Source organism: Procambarus clarkii, chromosome 24, assembly GCF_040958095.1.
Source record: "Procambarus clarkii isolate CNS0578487 chromosome 24, FALCON_Pclarkii_2.0, whole genome shotgun sequence".
NCBI classification, from domain to species: Eukaryota; Metazoa; Arthropoda; class Malacostraca; order Decapoda; family Cambaridae; genus Procambarus; species Procambarus clarkii.
Genome location: NC_091173.1, coordinates 11,694,878 through 11,713,536, shown reverse-complemented (window position 1 = coordinate 11,713,536; position 18,659 = coordinate 11,694,878).

The following is an 18,659-nucleotide window of genomic DNA, read 5'->3' as shown; positions in this document are numbered from 1 at the left end:
TGTGATCTTGTTTCACAACTCTGTCCGCATGAGCAATGATAACCTGGATGTGGATGTTCTGGATGGATGTCGGAGTCTCTGGTGGGTCATTCTGCTGAGGCTTGTGTGGGCGTCCAGTCCATACGGTCGTAGTCTCCATCTGGCTTATAGAACGGAGGCTCGGGAACTGGTCAGGTCCAAGATCCATGGTCCATGGACTTGCCTCTGGGTGGTCGGTGGCGTGGTGGTCTTCTCTGTAATCTTCAGTTCCTCCTTCCTTTTTTGTGCAGACGTTGGAGGTGGCGGCGTGGTGTTCTCCACAGCACTTTTCTTGGTGGTGGCGGTACAGTCCTTGTAGTTATGAGTACTGGAGCATGAGCTGCATTGCCTCGCGTTGTAGACATTCTCCATGGCGATCTGGTATAGTGAGGAGGTGATTCCAAAGCACTTGAACCCGTTCTTCACTGCTTCCTGGATCGGTTCTGCTGTTTCGAAGGTCATCGTCATCGTGGGTCGAGTGGCGTCGTTAGTCGTGATGAGTAGAGCTGTCGTCGCTTCCAGAGTAGGGTTTTCTTCGTTCACTTGCCGCACTATAGTGTCGGGGACCTCACCCGCTAACCAGCGGTTCAGTCTGTTCACAAATATCGTTTCCCAGCAGTGATTTGTCGGGGAGGAATTGGTGAGAGGTTCACCTCCAGGAGTGGGACCCGGCGTTCCGGATCCAGGATCTTCTGTAGATTAGCTTGTGTTGCCACGATTACCGTGGCCTCGTTATCATGCATATGGACGTCAACTGGTCCCACTGATGTTGCCTTGTCAATGGCTGCTGCAATTTAACGCTCGGAGCGTTTTTAGACTCCGAGGAGGCGCACTTTCACTTTGTATATCATGTTTGTCTGGTAGCGCCTCAGATTGACGGGAGAACCTGGAGTGTAGAGTGGTTTGCCGGCTGCTGTTTGTGGGAGACATTACCGATTGATTGATGAAGATTAAGCCACCCAAGAGGTGGCACGGGCATGAATAGCCTGTAAGGAAGACATTAGTTTTTGTGGTTTCAGATTTAGCTACTCAGAACGAAGTGTCCATGTAGCACGGGCTATAGGGAACCGGTCAGCCAAGCGGACAGCACGCTGGACTTGTGATCCTGTGGTCCTGGGTTCGATCCCAGGCGCCGGCGAGAAACAATGGGCAGAGTTTCTTTCACCCTATGCCCCTGTTACCTAGCAGTAAAATAGGTACCTGGGTGTTAGTCAGCTGTCACGGGCTGTTTCCTGGTGGTGGAGGCCTGGTCGAGGACCGGGCCTCGGGGACACTAAAAAAAGCCCCGAAATCATTTCAAGATAACCTCTCAAGATAGGGCTATGGTGAGCCCGTAAAGACATTAAGATTGATTGATAAAGATTAAGCCACCCAAGAGGTGGCACGGGCATGAATAGCCCGTAAGTGGTACAATTTTTTTTTTTCTCAGTGTTCTGAGGTTGCATTTAACCATCAAGCTGTTATCGTGGGGAAGGATACTGCTTCACAGTCTTTATGAGGGTGTCCAGCTGCTGGACACCTTTGTTGACCAGGAGAGTGGCTGTGTTGATGGCTTCAGGGTGGCCACTGCATGATTCAGGAACTCTTAAAGCTCTTCTAAGGTCATTGGTTGCTTCACATTCCAGAAGATAGTGAAGTAATGGCTTTTCTGTGACAGTTTGGCAGAAGATGCACTCTCTCTGTCGGGGTTCACCAATCTCCCAGTTGCATCTGTAACCTAGACGTAGTCTATATAACCTAACTGCTATTTCCCTGTGGATTCCTTTTGGGATATTTAACCTTTCTAATTTGGTTGCCTGAAGATACCATGTTGCAGATGGCGAACCTTCAGCTATTCTCTGGTGCAGGTCGGCTTTGTTGAGATGAGAGTTTTTTGGTGATGTTTTTTATGTTCTCTAGGCTGGGTAAAAAAAAAGACATTACAGGACATGTCGAATTTATACGGCTGGGAAGTCAGGTACATACATATAGGTGAGGGGTGAGGAGTACAGTTAAGAAGCAAAGGGTAAGAAGCATTTTGTAAAGGTAAGAAGCAAAACCCTATACCAACAAAGATTAGTCAGGTGTAGTGGACGTGGCGTTTTGGGCAGTGACATTATCGTTGGCATCTTCGCGTTCCTGTCTAGCTCTCACTCTCGTGGTGGGTAGAGTGAACAGTTCCGTTATGTGAGTATTTATGGCGGGTTGTTCGACTTTTATGTGAAGGAATAAAAGTCGAAAAAGGTCCAAAATCCTTGGGTGAGGATTTTGTCTGGCTTCCAGCTATGGACCGATAAATAAATCCTTGTTTGTTTATCCATCCACCATGCCGATGGATGGATAATGTGAGTTTAGGTTCAGCGAGTAACCTTCAGTGAGTAACCTTCAGCATTTTAAGGCGCTGATTGATATTCAGGTTTGTGGAGTAACTTTTGTAATCACCTAGTTGTACTTGCCAAGGGGTTGAGCTTCGACTCCTTGGTCCCGCCTCTCAACTGTCAGTCAACTTGTGTACAGATTCCTGAGCCTTCTGGGCTCCATTATATCTACATTTGAACTGTGTATGGAGTCTGTCTGCACCACATCACTGCCTAATGCATTCCATCTGTTAACTTCTCAGACAATGAAAAAAATTTTGTTTCTGTGGCTCATTTAGGTCCTCAATTTCCACCTGTGTCCCGTTGTTCGTGTTCTACCCGTGCTAGATAGTTTCGTCGACCTTGTCAATTTCTGAGAATTTTGTAGGTGGTGATTATGTCTCCTTACTCTTCAGTCTTCCAGGGACGTGAGGCATTAGCTCCCGTACGCAGCCTTTCCTCGTAATGAAAGTATGAGTGATTCTACGTGCATATTGTGGTGGCAGGAGTGCCAGGCATAGTGTGCCTGTGCCATACATGGTGCCAGGCATAGTGTGCCTGTGCCATACATGGTGCCAGGCATAGTGTGCCTGTGCCATACATGGTGCCAGGCATAGTGTGCCTGTGCCATACATGGTGCCAGGCATAGTGTGCCTGTGCCATACATGGTGCCAGGCATAGTGTGCCTGTGCCATACATGGTGCCAGGCATAGTGTGCCTGTGCCATACATGGTGCCAGGCATAGTGTGCCTGTGCCGTACATGGTGCCGGGCATAGTGTGCCTGTGCCATACATGGTGCCAGGCATAGTGTGCATGTGCCATACATGGTGCCAGGCATAGTGTGCCTGTGCCATACATGGTGCCTCTCACCAATCATCGTTGTGCCATACCAAATTTTCACAGGTGTCGTGTAAAACATTAAGTCTGCTGTGGGTTTGCGAGGTTCGTGGCTAAACCAAAGGGTTGGCTACACCCCCCCCCCTCCCCCCGCCTCTCAGTGATGGTTGTGTACCGACAAGAATCTAGACCAGGGGTTGGCTACACCCCCAAAACCTTCCCACCACCTCCACAGTCACTTCTCCACCCACCCACCCACACTCCTAAAGCTTTTGTGAAGCCGAGACATTCTCACAGAGGCACGCTCCTCTCTCCTGTGTCATCTATTACTCTCGTGGCGCCTCTAAACTATGATGTGGAGGATTTCGTTGATGATAACGAAGGGGATCGGGATGTCCCCCTTCTTGTCGGCAATCCCTTACAGCCGCCTTTGTCAATCATTATCCTGTGCATACTGGGCTGTCTCGTCGTGGCTTATTGATCGGTATTGTTGCATGATTGAAAAGCTGTTGGTTGCGCATGGCAGGAATAGTAAAAATATTAATATAAGCAATATATATGTGAGAATAGGAACCTGTCTTCGATGCCAGTGTGCTTTTGTTTATCATTGGGTGAAGATCATATGGCGTGTGAAGGGCGAGTTAGGAGCGGCAAGATACGAGGCCCGTGGTGGGTTGGTGGGGGAAAGGTGGCGGAGATGGAGTGTAGAGTAGTACCCCCTGGAGCTTTGAGAGAGAGAAAATGTCTGGTGTGATTTTACCGTACTTTCTCCCTACGATAATCGGGGGAAAAAGGTTCAGGTTGCTGAGATGGAACGAGTGAATAATAGGGGATGCTCACACTCGCTCACTCGCTCACTCGCTCACTCGCTCACTCGCTCACTCGCTCACTCGCTCACTCGCTCGCTCACTCGCTCGCTCACTCGCTCGCTCACTCACTCACTCACTCACTCACTCACTCACTCACTCACTCACTCACTCACTCACTCACTCACTCACTCACTCACTCACTCACTCACTCACTCACTCACTCACTCACTCACTCACTCACTCACTCACTCACTCACTCACTCACTCACTCACTCACTCACTCACTCACTCACTCACTCACTCACTCACTCACTCACTCACTCACTCACTCACTCACTCACTCACTCACTCACTCACTCACTCACTCACTCACTCACTCACTCACTCACTCACTCACTCACTCACCGCTACAGAGAGGCGTTTCAAAGTCTCGCCTTCTTCTCTAAAATTGTCGTTCCTTTGGACAGTTCGTTCACTCCCCCACACGCACATTTCCACACTATACAATGAGATGGAGAGAGGAAAAAAACGGAAGGTTTTTGGCGAGAGGTTACGGGAGAGTTGTAGTGGGAATAGTTCCTCCTCCTGACACAATGGGGGAGGGGTAAGGATGAGGGGGAGGGAGGGAGGGTTAGGAGTAGGGGGGTTAGGGGGAGGGGGGAGGGGGAGGAGGGGTGACATTGTCCCCGGTGAATGTTTGGAGGTGGTGATGGTGGGGTCTTGGAAGACTTGCTGTTTTGCTTGTGTGTGTGTTTGTGTATGTCGTGGTCTTTGTACTCGCCTATTTGTGCTTGCGGGGGTTGAGCTTTGGCTCTTTGGTCCCGCCTCTCAACTGTCAATCAACTGGTGTACAGGTTCCTGAGCCTACTGGGCTCTATCATATCTACATTTAAAACTGTATATGGAGTCAGCCTCCACCACGTCACTGCCTAATGTATTCCACCTGTTAACTACTCTGACACTGAAAAAGTTCCTTCTAACATCCCTGTGGCTCATGTGGGTACTCAGTTTCCACCTGTGTCCCTTTGTTCGCGTACCACCAGTGTTGAATAGTTTATCCTTGTTTACCCGGTCGATTCCCCTGAGGATTTTGTTGGTTGTGATCATGTCTCCCCTTACTCTTCTGTCTTCCAGTGTCGTAAGGTGCATTTCCCGCAGCCTTTCCTCGTAACTCATGCCTCTTATTTCTGGGACTAGTCTAGTGGCATACCTTTGAACTTTTTCCAACTTCGTCTTGTGCTTGACAAGGTAAGGGCTCCATGCTGGGGCCGCATACTCCAGGACTGGTCTTACATATGTGGTGTACAAGATTCTGAATGATTCCTTACACAGGTTCCTGAACGCCGTTCTGATGTTAGCCAGCCTCGCATATGCCGCAAACGTTATTCTTTTTATGTGGGCTTTAGGAGACAGGTTTGGTATGATATTAAACTCCTAGATCTTTCTCTGTCCGTTTCATTCATCTCTTATTCTGTATCCTGTGTCTGGCCTCCTGTTTCCACTGCCTAGTTTCATTACTTTGCATATGCTTGGGTTGAACTTCAACAGCCATTTGTTGGACCATTCACTCAGTCTGTCTAGGTCATCTTGTAGCCTTTTACTATCATCCTGTTTCAATCCTTCTCGTAATTTTTGCATCAGCAAACATTGAGAGAGACGTGTCTATACCCTCTGGGAGATCATTTTCATTCACACTCCTGTTTCTGGTGTGTGTGTGTGTGTGTGTGTGTGTGTGTGTGTGTGTGTTAAATCCTACAGAAGGAATAGGAAAAACTAAGTTCTGTACGTTGTGATCGTTCTGTGTATGTGCGTGTGTGTCGTGTGTGTGTATTCAACAAGTTGTATTCACCTAGTTGTATTTGCGGGGGTTGAGCTCTGCTCTTTCGGCCCGCCTCTCAACTGTCAATCAATCAATTGTTACTAGCTAATTTTGTGTGTGTGTGTACTCACCTAGTTGTGTTTGCGGGGGTTGAGCTCTGGCTCTTTGGTCCCGCCTCTCAACCGTCAATCAACAGGTGTACAGATTCCTGAGCCTATCGGGCTCTGTCATATCTACACTTGAAACTGTGTATGGAGTGAGCCTCCACCACATCACCCCCTAATGCATTCCATTTGTCAACCACTCTGACACTAAAAAAGTTCTTTCTAATATCTCTGTGGCTCATTTGGGCACTCAGTTTCCACCTGTGTCCCCTTGTGCGTGTTCCCCTTGTGTTAAATAGACTGTCTTTGTCTACCCTATCAATCCCCTTCAGAATCTTGAATGTGGTGATCATGTCCCCCCTAACTCTTCTGTCTTCCAGCGAAGTGAGGTTTAATTCCCGTAGTCTCTCCTCGTAGCTCATACCTCTCAGCTCGGGTACTAGTCTGGTGGCAAACCTTTGAACCTTTTCCAGTTTAGTCTTATCCTTGACTAGATATGGACTCCATGCTGGGGCTGCATACTCCAGGATTGGCCTGACATATGTGGTATACAAAGTTCTGAATGATTCTTTACACAAGTTTCTGAATGCCGTTCGTATGTTGGCCAGCCTGGCATATGCCGCTGATGTTATCCGCTTGATATGTGCTGCAGGAGACAGGTCTGGCGTGATATCAACCCCCAAGTCTTTTTCCTTCTCTGACTCCTGAAGAATTTCCTCTCCCAGATGATACCTTGTATCTGGCCTCCTGCTCCCTACACCTATCTTCATTACATTACATTTGGTTGGGTTAAACTCTAACAACCATTTGTTCGACCATTCCTTCAGCTTGTCTAGGTCTTCTTGAAGCCTCAAACAGTCCTCTTCTGTTTTAATCCTTCTCATAATTTTAGCATCGTCCGCAAACATTGAGAGAAATGAATCGATACCCTCCGGGAGATCATTTACATATATCAGAAACAAGATAGGACCGAGTACAGAGCCCTGTGGGACTCCACTGGTGACTTCACGCCAATCGGAGGTCTCACCCCTCACCGTAACTCTCTGCTTCCTATTGCTTAGATACTCCCTTATCCACTGGAGCACCTTACCAGCTACACCTGCCTGTCTCTCCAGCTTATGTACCAGCCTCTTATGCGGTACTGTGTCAAAGGCTTTCCGACAATCCAAGAAAATGCAGTCCGCCCAGCCCTCTCTTTCTTGCTTAATCTGTGTCACCTGATCGTAGAATTCTATCAAGCCTGTAAGGCAAGATTTACCCTCCCTGAATCCATGTTGGCGATTTGTCACGAAGTCCCTTCTCTCCAGATGTGTTACCAGGTTTTTTCTCACGATCTTCTCCATCACCTTGCATGGTATACAAGTCAAGGACACTGGCCTGTAGTTCAGTGCCTCTTGTCTGTCGCCCTTTTTGTATATTGGGACCACATTCGCCGTCTACCATATTTCTGGTAGGTCTCCCGTCTCTAGTGATTTACTATACACTATGGAGAGTGGCAAGCAAAGTGCCTCTGCACACTCTTTCAGTACCCATGGTGAGATCCCATCTGGACCAACCGCCTTTCTAACATCCAGATCCAGCAGGTGTCTCTTGACCTCCTCTCTCGTAATTTCGAACTCCTCCAAGGCCGCCTGGTTTACCTCCCTTTCTTCTAGCACAGTGACCTCACCCTGTTCTATTGTGAAGACCTCCTGGAACCTCTTGTTGAGTTCCTCACACACCTCTGTCATTCTCTGTATACCTGTCCTCGCCTGTTCTAAGTTTCAATACCTGTTCTTTCACTGTTTTCCTTCTGATGTGACTGTGGAGTAGCTTTGGTTCGGTCTTGGCTTTGTTTGCTATATCATTTTCAAAATTTTTCTCTGCTTCTCTTCTCACCCTGACGTACTCATTCCTGGTTCTCTGGTATCTCTCCCTGCTTTCTGGTGTTCTGTTATTCCGGAAGTTCCTCCACGCCTTTTTGTTCAGTTTCTTCGCTTCCATACATGCCCTATTATACCATGGATTCTTCTGTTGCTTCTCGGATTTTTCCCTTTGGGCCGGGATGAACCTGTTTACTGCCTCCTGACACTTTTGGGTAACATAGTCCATCATACCCTGTACAGACTTGTCTCTGAGGTCTGTGTCCCAAGGTATTTCACTTAGGAAACTTCTCATCTGTTCATAATTCCCCTTTCGGTATGCCAGCCTTTTGATTCCTAGTTCTTTTTGGGGGGAGATAAGTCCTAGCTCTACCAGGTACTCAAAGTTCAATACACTGTGGTCACTCATTCCCAAGGGCGCTTCCATCTTAACTTCCCTTATATCCCATTCATTTAGGGTAAATATCAAATCAAGCATTGCTGGTTCATCTTCTCCTCTCATTCTTGTTGGCTCTTTGGTATGCTGGCTTAGAAAGTTTCTTGTTGCCACGTCCAGCAGCTTAGCTCTCCATGTTTCTGGTCCTCCATGCGGGTCTCTGTTCTTCCAATCTATCTTCCCATGGTTGAAGTCTCCCATAATTAGTAGTCCAGATCCATTCCTGCTAGCAACAGAAGCTGCTCTTTCTATTATGTTAATGGTGGCCATGTTGTTTCTATCATATTCCTGTCTAGGTCTTCTGTCATTTGGTGGTGGATTATATATGACTGCGACTATAATTTTTTTCCCTCATTTGTTACAGTACCTGCTATGTAGTCACTGAAACCTTCACAGCCTTGAATATCCATCTCCTCAAAATCCCAGCCTTTTCTTACCAGCAGAGCTACACCACCCCCACCTCTTCCTTCCCTCTCTTTCCGCATAACATAATAGTCCTGTGGAAACACTGCATTTGTTATTGTTTTCGTGATCTTTGTTTCTGTGAGGGCTATTATGTCTGGGTTTTCCTCTAGTACCAGTTCTCCAAGCTCATTTGCTTTATTTGTAATTCCATCTATGTTAGTGTACATCGCTTTGAGGCTCACTTTCTTCTGTCCCTTCTCAAATCGCCTCCTTGGTGAGTGTTCTGCTGGTGGGGGAGGCTGTTCCATGGGTGTGAGGACCTGTGAGGTGGGTAACAGGATCTCAGAGGATACTGGAATGAGGGGCGGGGGATCCAGTGAAGGGGGAGGGACAGGGAGGGTATGGGGTGAAAGGGGATGGAGGACGGGAAGGAAAGGGGGGGAGGGAGGACTCGGGAGGAGGGGAGGGGTAGAAGGGTGGGGATTGGGTGTGGGGGGAGGGAGATTTGGCTGAACTTTTGAGTGGGGGCAGGGAGGGTTTGGGGTAGGGGGGTTTTCTATGCAGAGGAGGGAGGCGGGGTTGTCCTCCCTTCTGGTGTTACTGGGTAGCTGGTTGTGGGTTCCCCCCTCGCCTCTGGGGGTGTTGTGTTGGGAGCTGTGACTTCCTGGTTTTCCCCTCTCGCCCTGCGCCTCCTGTGTGTGTGTGTGTGTGTGTGTGTGTGTGTGTGTGTGTGTGTGTGTGTGTGTGTGTGTGTGTGTGTGTGTGTGTGACTCGAGTTGTTCATCATATCTTGCACTAGAATGTTAGTATGTTCATACCTTGAACTAAAGTGTGTTCCTCTTCTTGCTGTGGCAGTGTGGGTGTGTGCTGCCGTGTGAGGGGGGGGGGTGATTGATCACCCCCCCCCCCCTCTTGCAGTGGTGTAGACTCACCACTAGCAGGGATAGCTGGTATATATATATATAATAATATATACATATATATATATATAATATATACATATACACACACACACACACACACACACACACACACACACACAACGAAGGAGGGTACCTGTAGTGCTGTCTCACCACCACCAGTGAGAGATGAGTTAATGCATAGATTCCCCCGCGAGGCGGGACCTGGGGGGCTGAGGGCGGCCCAAGAGCACTGAGAACTGCGCCAGTACCACTGAGAAAAAAAAGGTTACAGGTACAGCAAGTTCATGTTCGTAATGGGGGTACAGCATTGTTTTATCCCGAGGTGCAGGCGAAGTATACTTTAACGTATTTGTTCAGTTTATTATATGGTTTACATGTTTGTGCTTGTAGGATCAAGCTGCTAGCTCTTGGACCCCACCTTTCTCACCGTCGTTTGTGTATTGTATTGTTGCATTATATTGCTATCACAGTATAAGTGGAAGCTGGAAAAACAAATGAACCGACAGAAAATGGAAGGAAAATTCTCGTACCCAGTACAGGTGTGACCAACAAGTGGAATGCCCTGTAAGAAGTAGTTGTGGAAGCCACCTCCATCCACAACTTTATGGCCAGATTCGACAAAGAATTCAAACGTCAGAATAGTTAAATTATAAGGCAATAGGTACAAAAAAAAGGCTTGCCGGCGGGGCACTGGGCACGGCCTCCTGCCCACCTTGCGCTAGGCTAGGACTTTTGTTCCCCAGGGTAGTGTCCCCTGGGTGTACTCCTTGGGAATTGTTACACGAGCCTACTGTAAAATGTCTAGGGGGGGGGGGGGAACTCCCCAAAGGAGTACAGAAACCCCCTAGATTGTGGTATAACATTAAAAAGTACATTTACAGACAGATAAACGCTGTATCAATAAACATCAATTAATGGGTTCCCACACCTCAGCTTTAATGACGTTAATGACATCACTTCTCTGACATCGCTATTCTGAAGATAAATACATACACTATTTTATCAGACACCCACTATAAATGTTTATGCGCGGACAAAAAAATCATCATAAAGTAGTACATAGAAAATGACATAAAACCTGAACCCTTTAAGTTTAGTACACCGTATTACTCAAAATGATTCCATGTTATTCTGCAAGTTAATCATTTCAAACTGATTTACATGCAGAGTAGTAAATAAGACCTGGGACTACCTTCCGCACTACTACTTCCGTCCGCCATTTTTGGTGTAGTCCCTGATGACACCGGCTGACGCTCGCCCCGGAATACCAGACGTCAACCAGCTTTTGAAAAAAAACCTCTGAATATTCACATCTAATAATACTTTATTGTTGCAAATATAAGAGTGGCCACATTTCATTAACAAAAGGTTTTTATACATTCCAACAGATTAGGAATAATTGGTAAATATATTGAGTTACTACTTAGCTGGGCGGAGGAATAATGGCGGCCTTAAGCCTTCCAGCTCTTCACTGACATGATGCCTCTCCCTACACCAAAATATTACATGATTATTATATTCGTAACAGTTATAAAGAGCAAGAGCTCACTTCCCCATAAACACTGACATGTATTCACCTAGTTGCGCTTGCGGGGGTTGAGCTCTGCTCTTTCGGCCCGCCTCTCAAATGTTACAAACTAATTTTTTTTCACACATACCCCTCCCCGCAGGAAGCAGCCCGTAACAGCTGTCTTAACACTCAGATACCTATTTACTGCTAGGTAACAGGGGCATCAGGGTGAAAGAAACTCTACCCATTGTTTCTCGCCGGCGCCGGCAATAGAGCCCTGGACTATAGGATTACGTATCCAGCGTGCTGTCCACTCAGCCACAGGCCCATTGTCCATGCATGTGTGCTTGTGTTTACCCGCGAGAATATATGTGTGGAAAACACACTTCCAGCACTATTTACAGAAAACATAATTAGTGTTGTTGTTAAAGATTCGTTACTTGGAACAAACAGTTCCAAGTAGCACGGGCTATGGTGAGCCCGTAGGTAAAAAAAGAAAAAAAAAGAAAATAGTGTTGGGAGAACAGTAGAAGTACCGTGTCGCGTGCGGAGATGCAGGATAGAGCTCTTGATACAACAAGGGCGTAAGTGAGGGCACGCCCCGCCATCAACATGCACCAACCATTCACACACTCCTCATGTCCTGGAAATACGGCCACTTGCAGCCCGAGCCAGTCTGCCGTTGTAATTACCGGGCGTGTAGCAGTTAAGGGAAGCTCCGCCCACTAGCCCTAAGCAAAGGTTAGGACTAGCCAGGCTCCTTGACCTGGACCCTTCCGCCTGGTAGGGTCCAGGGTCCGCCTGGTAGGGTCCAGGGTCCGCCTGGTAGGGTCCAGGGTCCGCCTGGTAGGGTCCAGGGTCCGCCTGGTAGGGTCCAGGGTGCGCCTGGTAGGGTCCAGGGTCCGCCTGGTAGGGTCCAGGGTCCGTCTGGTAGGGTCCAGGGTCCGTCTGGTAGGGTCCAGGGTCCGCCTGGTAGGGTCCAGGGTCCGCCTGGTAGGGTCCAGGGTCCGCCTGGTAGGGTCCAGGGTCCGCCTGGTAGGGTCCAGGGTCCGCCTGGTAGGGTCCAGGGTCCGCCTGGTAGGGTCCAGGGTCCGCCTGGTAGGGTCCAGGGTCCGCCTGGTAGGGTCCAGGGTCCGCCTGGTAGGGTCCAGGGTCCGTCTGGTAGGGTCCAGGGTCCGTCTGGTAGGGTCCAGGGTCCGCCTGGTAGTGTCCAGGGTCCGCCTGGTAGGGTCCAGGGTCCGCCTGGTAGGGTCCAGGGTCCGCCTGGTAGGGTCCCCTACCTTCCGCCAGGTAAATAACCCACTTCCCTACTCTCATTCCTTGCTTCTGTTTATGTGAAATAAACAAACTGTTAAATTTCACGTAATTGTGACATTCTTACAATCATCTTACCACTAATAGTAAACTTATTGGTGGTGGCAGTTGTTGTTGTTAAAGATTCGCTACCTGGAGCAAAATTCCAAGTAGCACGGGCTATGGCGAGCCCATAGGGGAAGGCTTAAAAAAAAAATGGGTGGCAGTAACGTGTGAAGTCAATGCTGGTTTAATGAGAGCAGTACACACCCTGGAAATTGTATCGGAAGACGTTAATTTTAAACGCCAGAGTAAAGTATTTATGGTGGCGTTAGTTCCCTCTTGGGAGGAATATTGTCGAGTATTAACTGCGACAGTCAAGGCTGGAGACGTTACTGCCCTGGAGAACGTTTATACAACCTTTACTACCAGAGTCCACACCATAAAAGAATTAGAGAAGTTCCGGCAGAAAGTGTCGGTTCAGCCGAGTTGTAGTGGGCCTGCCGGCCGCTCCCAGCAACAGTCTTCTACGTCAAGAACTCACCAGACAAGTCTGGCCCCAGGCCGGGGCTTGGGGAGTGGGGGGTGACTATATCTCCCAGATGCATACCTATTATTAGGTACCTGGTTGATACCTGGTTGATGGGGTTCTGGGAGTTCGTCTACTCCCCAAGCCCGGCCCGAGGCCAGGCTCGACTTGTGAGAGTTTGGTCCACCAGGCTGTTGCTTGGAGCGGCCCGCAGGCCCACATACCCACCACAGCCCGGTTGGTCCGGCACTCCTTGGAGGAATAAATCTAGTTTCCTCTTGAAAATGTCCACGGTTGTTCCGGCAATGTTTCTTATGCTCGCTGGGAGGACGTTGAACAACCGCGGACCTCTGATGTTTATACAGTGTTCTCTGATTGTGCCTATGGCACCTCTGCTCTTCATAGGTATAATAATAAGCCTTCGAATTATGTTCCCTGTGATGAAGGGGAGACACTAGGAATATCAGAAGAGCTGGTATTGCACACTGAAATATTTCCTCAAGAGCCTGGGAAGGCTGGGATAATATGCTCACTGGCTCAGTGAAGAGCATGGTTTACGGGCTATTCATGCCCGTGCCACCTCTTGGGTTACTTAATTTTCATCAATCAATAATTGGAGTGCACTAAGTGCTCTGATTGATAGAGATTAGGCCACCCAGGAGGTGGCACGGGCATGAATAGCCCGTAAAAGTGCTCTTAGAGACGCATCTGTAAATACAACCCGTCCTCAGACCAAGTCTGTTCCATCCAGCGGGCGACCCCAAAGACGCATTCATCAACTTAACATGTTCAGATCAAGACATGTAAGATCAAAACAGGAATTTTCTCAAATATAAGTTAATATTATAATATATTAGCATATTGTGCATATTTATGCACTGGTTAGGTTAGGTGTTTAGGTTCTGTTGGCGATTATTTGTATTTGTAGTACGTGGGTGAAGCACATAGTTGTGGTTCGAACAAAAGTCGTCAGCAAAGCACATGTTTCGGAAGTCATCAGTTGAGAGTCGTGTGTAAACAGTTTGTCATTTATAAACAAGGGGTTTGGCGGGTGCATGGAATCCCTTGTTTGTTCTCTGTTTATGAGGACAGGCTGCACTAGCTATGCCTGTTTGGTCGAACGTACAAAAATGGACCGTTTCACCCGGCAATATTTGCGTATTGTAATATTTTGTAGAGGGCACGAACACAGTAAGCTAGAAGCCAAGCTTAAATATTCCCGGGCCTGATATACCACATGTGTGTACTATATTACGCCCAACATAGTGTGCTTTAGGCTCAGAATTGCTTGGACAGGTTAGGTTTACTGCCTCAGTTCTCCTCCTGCTCCTCCTCCCCTTCTCCTGCTCCTCGGGTTCTTGTGAAGGGCTCAAGTGTGCTCCTCGAGACTTGGGGTGTGTCGAGTGCTCCTTGAGGTAGCGTGTCAGTGAAAGTGTATGTGTTTCATATCCTCCCGCACCAGCAGGAGAGGTCAGCTCTCCGTCAAGTAGGTCTTCTCTCTCTCTGGAGAGGAAGAGGAATGTAGGTAGGGTGTGTTACTATTTTGTCCCTGCAGGATCGAGCTGTTAGCTCTTGGATCTCGCTTTTTCTAACAGCTAGTTATCTAATGTACTGATTCCCAAACAAGAGTGTAATGATCGAAGGAGCGACTGTGTTTGCTTGGGTTTGATCAAAGGACGCGGAGGACGCTAGCGCAGCTGCATTTCAAACTCGCGTCTCTGGTTTCCCAAGATACACGCACTGTCGATTGCGTGGGGGGACTAACCTACCTATACCTTGTGGTAGTTCCAAGGATCAACGTCCCCGCGGCCCGGTCTCTGACCAGGTCTCTTAGTTCTTCGTCTGGTCAACCTGGCTGTAGGACGCGACTGCTCGCAGTTTGATGCATCAAGACGTACCTACCGTAGTTGATCGGGTAGGTATCCTTTGGAGGTGTTTATCGAGTTCTTTCTTGAACACTGTCAGAGGCCGGCCAGCTATGCTTCATATGTGTAGAGGGAGAGTGTTGAAAAGTCTTGGGCCCTTGATGGTTATAGAAATTCTCTCTCAGCGTATCTATTGCACCTCTGCTTTGCGATGGGGCTATTTTGCACATCCTGCCATGTCTACTGGTTTCATATGATGTTATATCCGCGTACAGATTAGGAACTAGTCCCTCTAATATTTTCCACGTGTAAATTATTACCATTCTGTCTGCGCTCTAGACAATACGGATTTAGAACTTTTAATCGGTCCCAATAATTTAGATGTTTTAGACTGGATTCTAGCAGTAAAGGATATTTGCACGCTCCCTAGGTCAGTAAATTCTCCGGCTTTGAATAAGGCTGTTAATATGCAACAATATTCCACCCTAGGGCGCACTAGTGCCTTGAAAAGTATGGTATCCGTGGATTTGGAGGTTCTTGTTATCAACCTGTCTTTCTTGCGGTCCTGAGAGCTACACTTTTGTGCAGGCGATGAGTCACAATAGCGTGGCTAATGTATGATGACCAGACCACACACTAGAAGGTGAAGGGACGACGACGTTTCGGTCCGTCCTGGACCATTCTCAAGTCGATTCTCAAGACAATCGACTTGAGAATGGTCCAGGACAGACCGAAACGTCGTCGTCCCTTCACAGTCTAGTGTGTGGTCTGGTCATCCTACACTTTTGTGTAAAGGTAAGGTCTTCCGACATGATTACTCCCAGAACTTTTACCTAGCGCTTTCGTTCTATAGTGTAATGTAATTGAGTTTTATATATGGCTTCCGTTGTTATATTTTCGTTTGTTCCGTAGCGCGGGAGCTGGAACTCCTGTGGTATGTTGAAGTTCATTAAACATCGTGTTATTGTCTGTGGTCCATTGAAAGACCCGATTGACATCAGATTGGAAGTTTGCTGTGTTCCTCTATATTGTCTACTCGTATGAAAATCCTGGTGTTATCTGTATATGAAGGCAGGGGGTGGAGTACTCGTCTAATTGCTTGCGGGGGTTGAGCTTCGGCTCTTTGGTCCCGCCTCTCAACTGTCAATCAACAAGTCTCTATCCCTACTGGGCTCTATCATATCACTTGAAACTGTATGGAATATGCCCCCATCACATCAGTCCCTAGGTACATGTTATTTCCAAACTACTCTAACACTGACAAAATTATTTCTCGGTGCCTCGCGGCTGAGTGGACAGCGCTCTGGGATTGTAATCCTTAGGCCCGGGTTCGATCCCCGGCAGAGGCAGAAACAAATGGGCAGAGTTTCTTTCGCCCTAATGCCCATGTTCACCTAGCAGTAAATAGGTAACTGATAGTTGAACGGCTGCTACGGGCTGCTTCCCGAGGATGTACTCACCTAATTGTACTCAACTAATTGTGCTTGCGGGGGTTGAGCTTTGGCTCTTTGGTCCCGTGTGTGTGTGTGTGTGTGTGTGTGTGTGTGTGTGTGTGTGTGTGTGTGTGTGTGTGTGTGAGTGTGTGTGTGTGTGTGTGTGTGTGTGTGTGTGTGTGTGTGTGTGTGTGTGAGAGTGAGTGAGTGAGTGAGTGAGAGTGAGAGAGCGTGTTAGAGAGAAATATATGTATCAGACATAAAAGAGGAAACATAAATTGGTTAGAAAGGCGGGGTCCAAGAGCTAACAGCTCGATTCTGCAGATGCAAATAGTAAATACCCACACACAGAAGCGGTAGCCTATACACACTGAAAGTGAGCTGAAGGGATGGCAGTGTATTAGTATTAAATGACAGATGCCGGAAAAATTCTGCGCGCTGAATTTTGAGTGAAGCATCGACACCCTCTCTTTTATTTATTTTGCGACAGAACATCAGTTGATCATAAGAATGAAATGTTTCCACTCGGTGCTCAGAAACGGATTGGAAACCTCAGAGTTACCAGCATTATACCCGACCTCATTATATATGCCCGACCTCCCTGCCCGACCAGGGCGGTCGGGCACCAGCATTATAGCAAATAAAGTTGATGATATTCATTCAATATCATTATATTGATGATACTGATATTCATACAATATCATTATCCAATTTCCCACTTCCATGGAGAGAGGGGGGGGGGGCGAGGCATCAGTGCCGATAAATATAATTGAGAAAATAAGTAAAAATGAGGTTATTGTAATTAAATGTCAAATTAATTACACGGCGCAGCTATTCATTACAATATTCATAATGTATATAGCATCAAGGGTATAGGAGCGTGACCTGACTGCTGGAGTCATTCACAGGCACACCGGACTAGCAGGTGTGTGTGTGTGTGCGCGCGTGTGTGTGTGTGTGTGTGTGTGTGTGTGTGTGTGTGTGTGTGTGTGTGTGTGTGTGTACACCTCTGCACACACACCTGCTAGTCTGGTGCACTGTGCATATCTGGTGATGGTTTAATGATGGTCTGTGAATATATCATACTGATATACTCACTATTCACTCATACAGGCTTAGCGCTTTTTTCTTATTTTCCTTCCCTCCCCCCCCCTTCAACACCCCCCCCCCACACACACACACACACACACACACACACACACACACACACACACACACACACACACACACTGATAGGGTGAGTTTAACGCCACTTCTCAATATATTATATAATCTCATATTTTAATTTAGCCTCCAGAACCATTACTCCTAATTACTCTTAATCACTTAACCAGCCTTTCCACCTTTTTTTACGTAATACTGGTCGACAAAGGTTGAGCCTGGTCTTTCAAATGACGGGAATTATCAGGAGAAAGCGCCAAGCCATTACGACTATATAGCACTTGAAAGGGCTCAGGTTAAGGATTTGGGATGGGACGGAGGGGGGGGGGGGGAGGGGTAAAGGAATGGTGCCCAACCACTTGTGGACGGTCGGGGATTGAACGCCGACCTGCATGATTGATTGATTGATGAAGATTAAGCCACCCAAAAGGTGGCACGGGCATGAATAGCCCGTAAGTGGTGGCCCTTTTGAGCCATTACCAGTATCAAGAGCTGATACTGGAGATCTGTGGAGGTGCGACTGCACCCTGCGTGATGGGAGATGTCTCCCGTGACCTGCATGATTGATTGATGAAGATTAAGCCACCCAAAAGGTGGCACGGGCATGAATAGCCCGTAAGACCTGCATGAAGCGAGACCGTAGCTTTATACCGTCTAGGTCAAGTGGTTGAGCTCTCAAATGACAGGCTCAGCGTTAGTCACATAACAGCACACACTCTTTCTACTCACAATACGTTCTCTCTACGCGTTAGGCCTCATAATGCCCTCTCACAAGTTCCGCCATGTGAGTCCAGTCCAATGGGAGGTAGTATCCCTCAGAGGGATGTCGCCATGGCATGTCACATCCAGGGATTTGCCCGGCGATTTCTCACTATAAAGTTGGTATGTCGGTATGCCTAGGGAGCCGGTCGGCCGAGCTGACAGCACGCTGGATTTGTGATCTTGTGGTCCCGGGGTCGATTCCGGGCGCCGGCGAGAAACAATGGGCAGAGTTTCTTTCACCCTATGCCCCTGTTACCTAGCAGTAAAATAGGTACCTGGGTGTTAGTCATCTGTCACGGGCTGCTTCCTGGGGGGTGGAGGCCTGGTCGAGGACCGGACCGCGGGGACACTAAAGCCCCGAAATCATCTCAAGATAACCTCAAGATGTCTCAACTGCACGCGTCCATTTTTACAGGGTACTTGCTGGCCCGCGCCACCTCTTGGGTGGCTTAATCTTCATCAGTCAATCTTTTGGCCTTTTGCTGTCGTCTCGGCAAGTTATTGGTGCCCCCACATCTGTGACATTCCCTCGGGTCCGTCGGTGTGACGCCCTTGC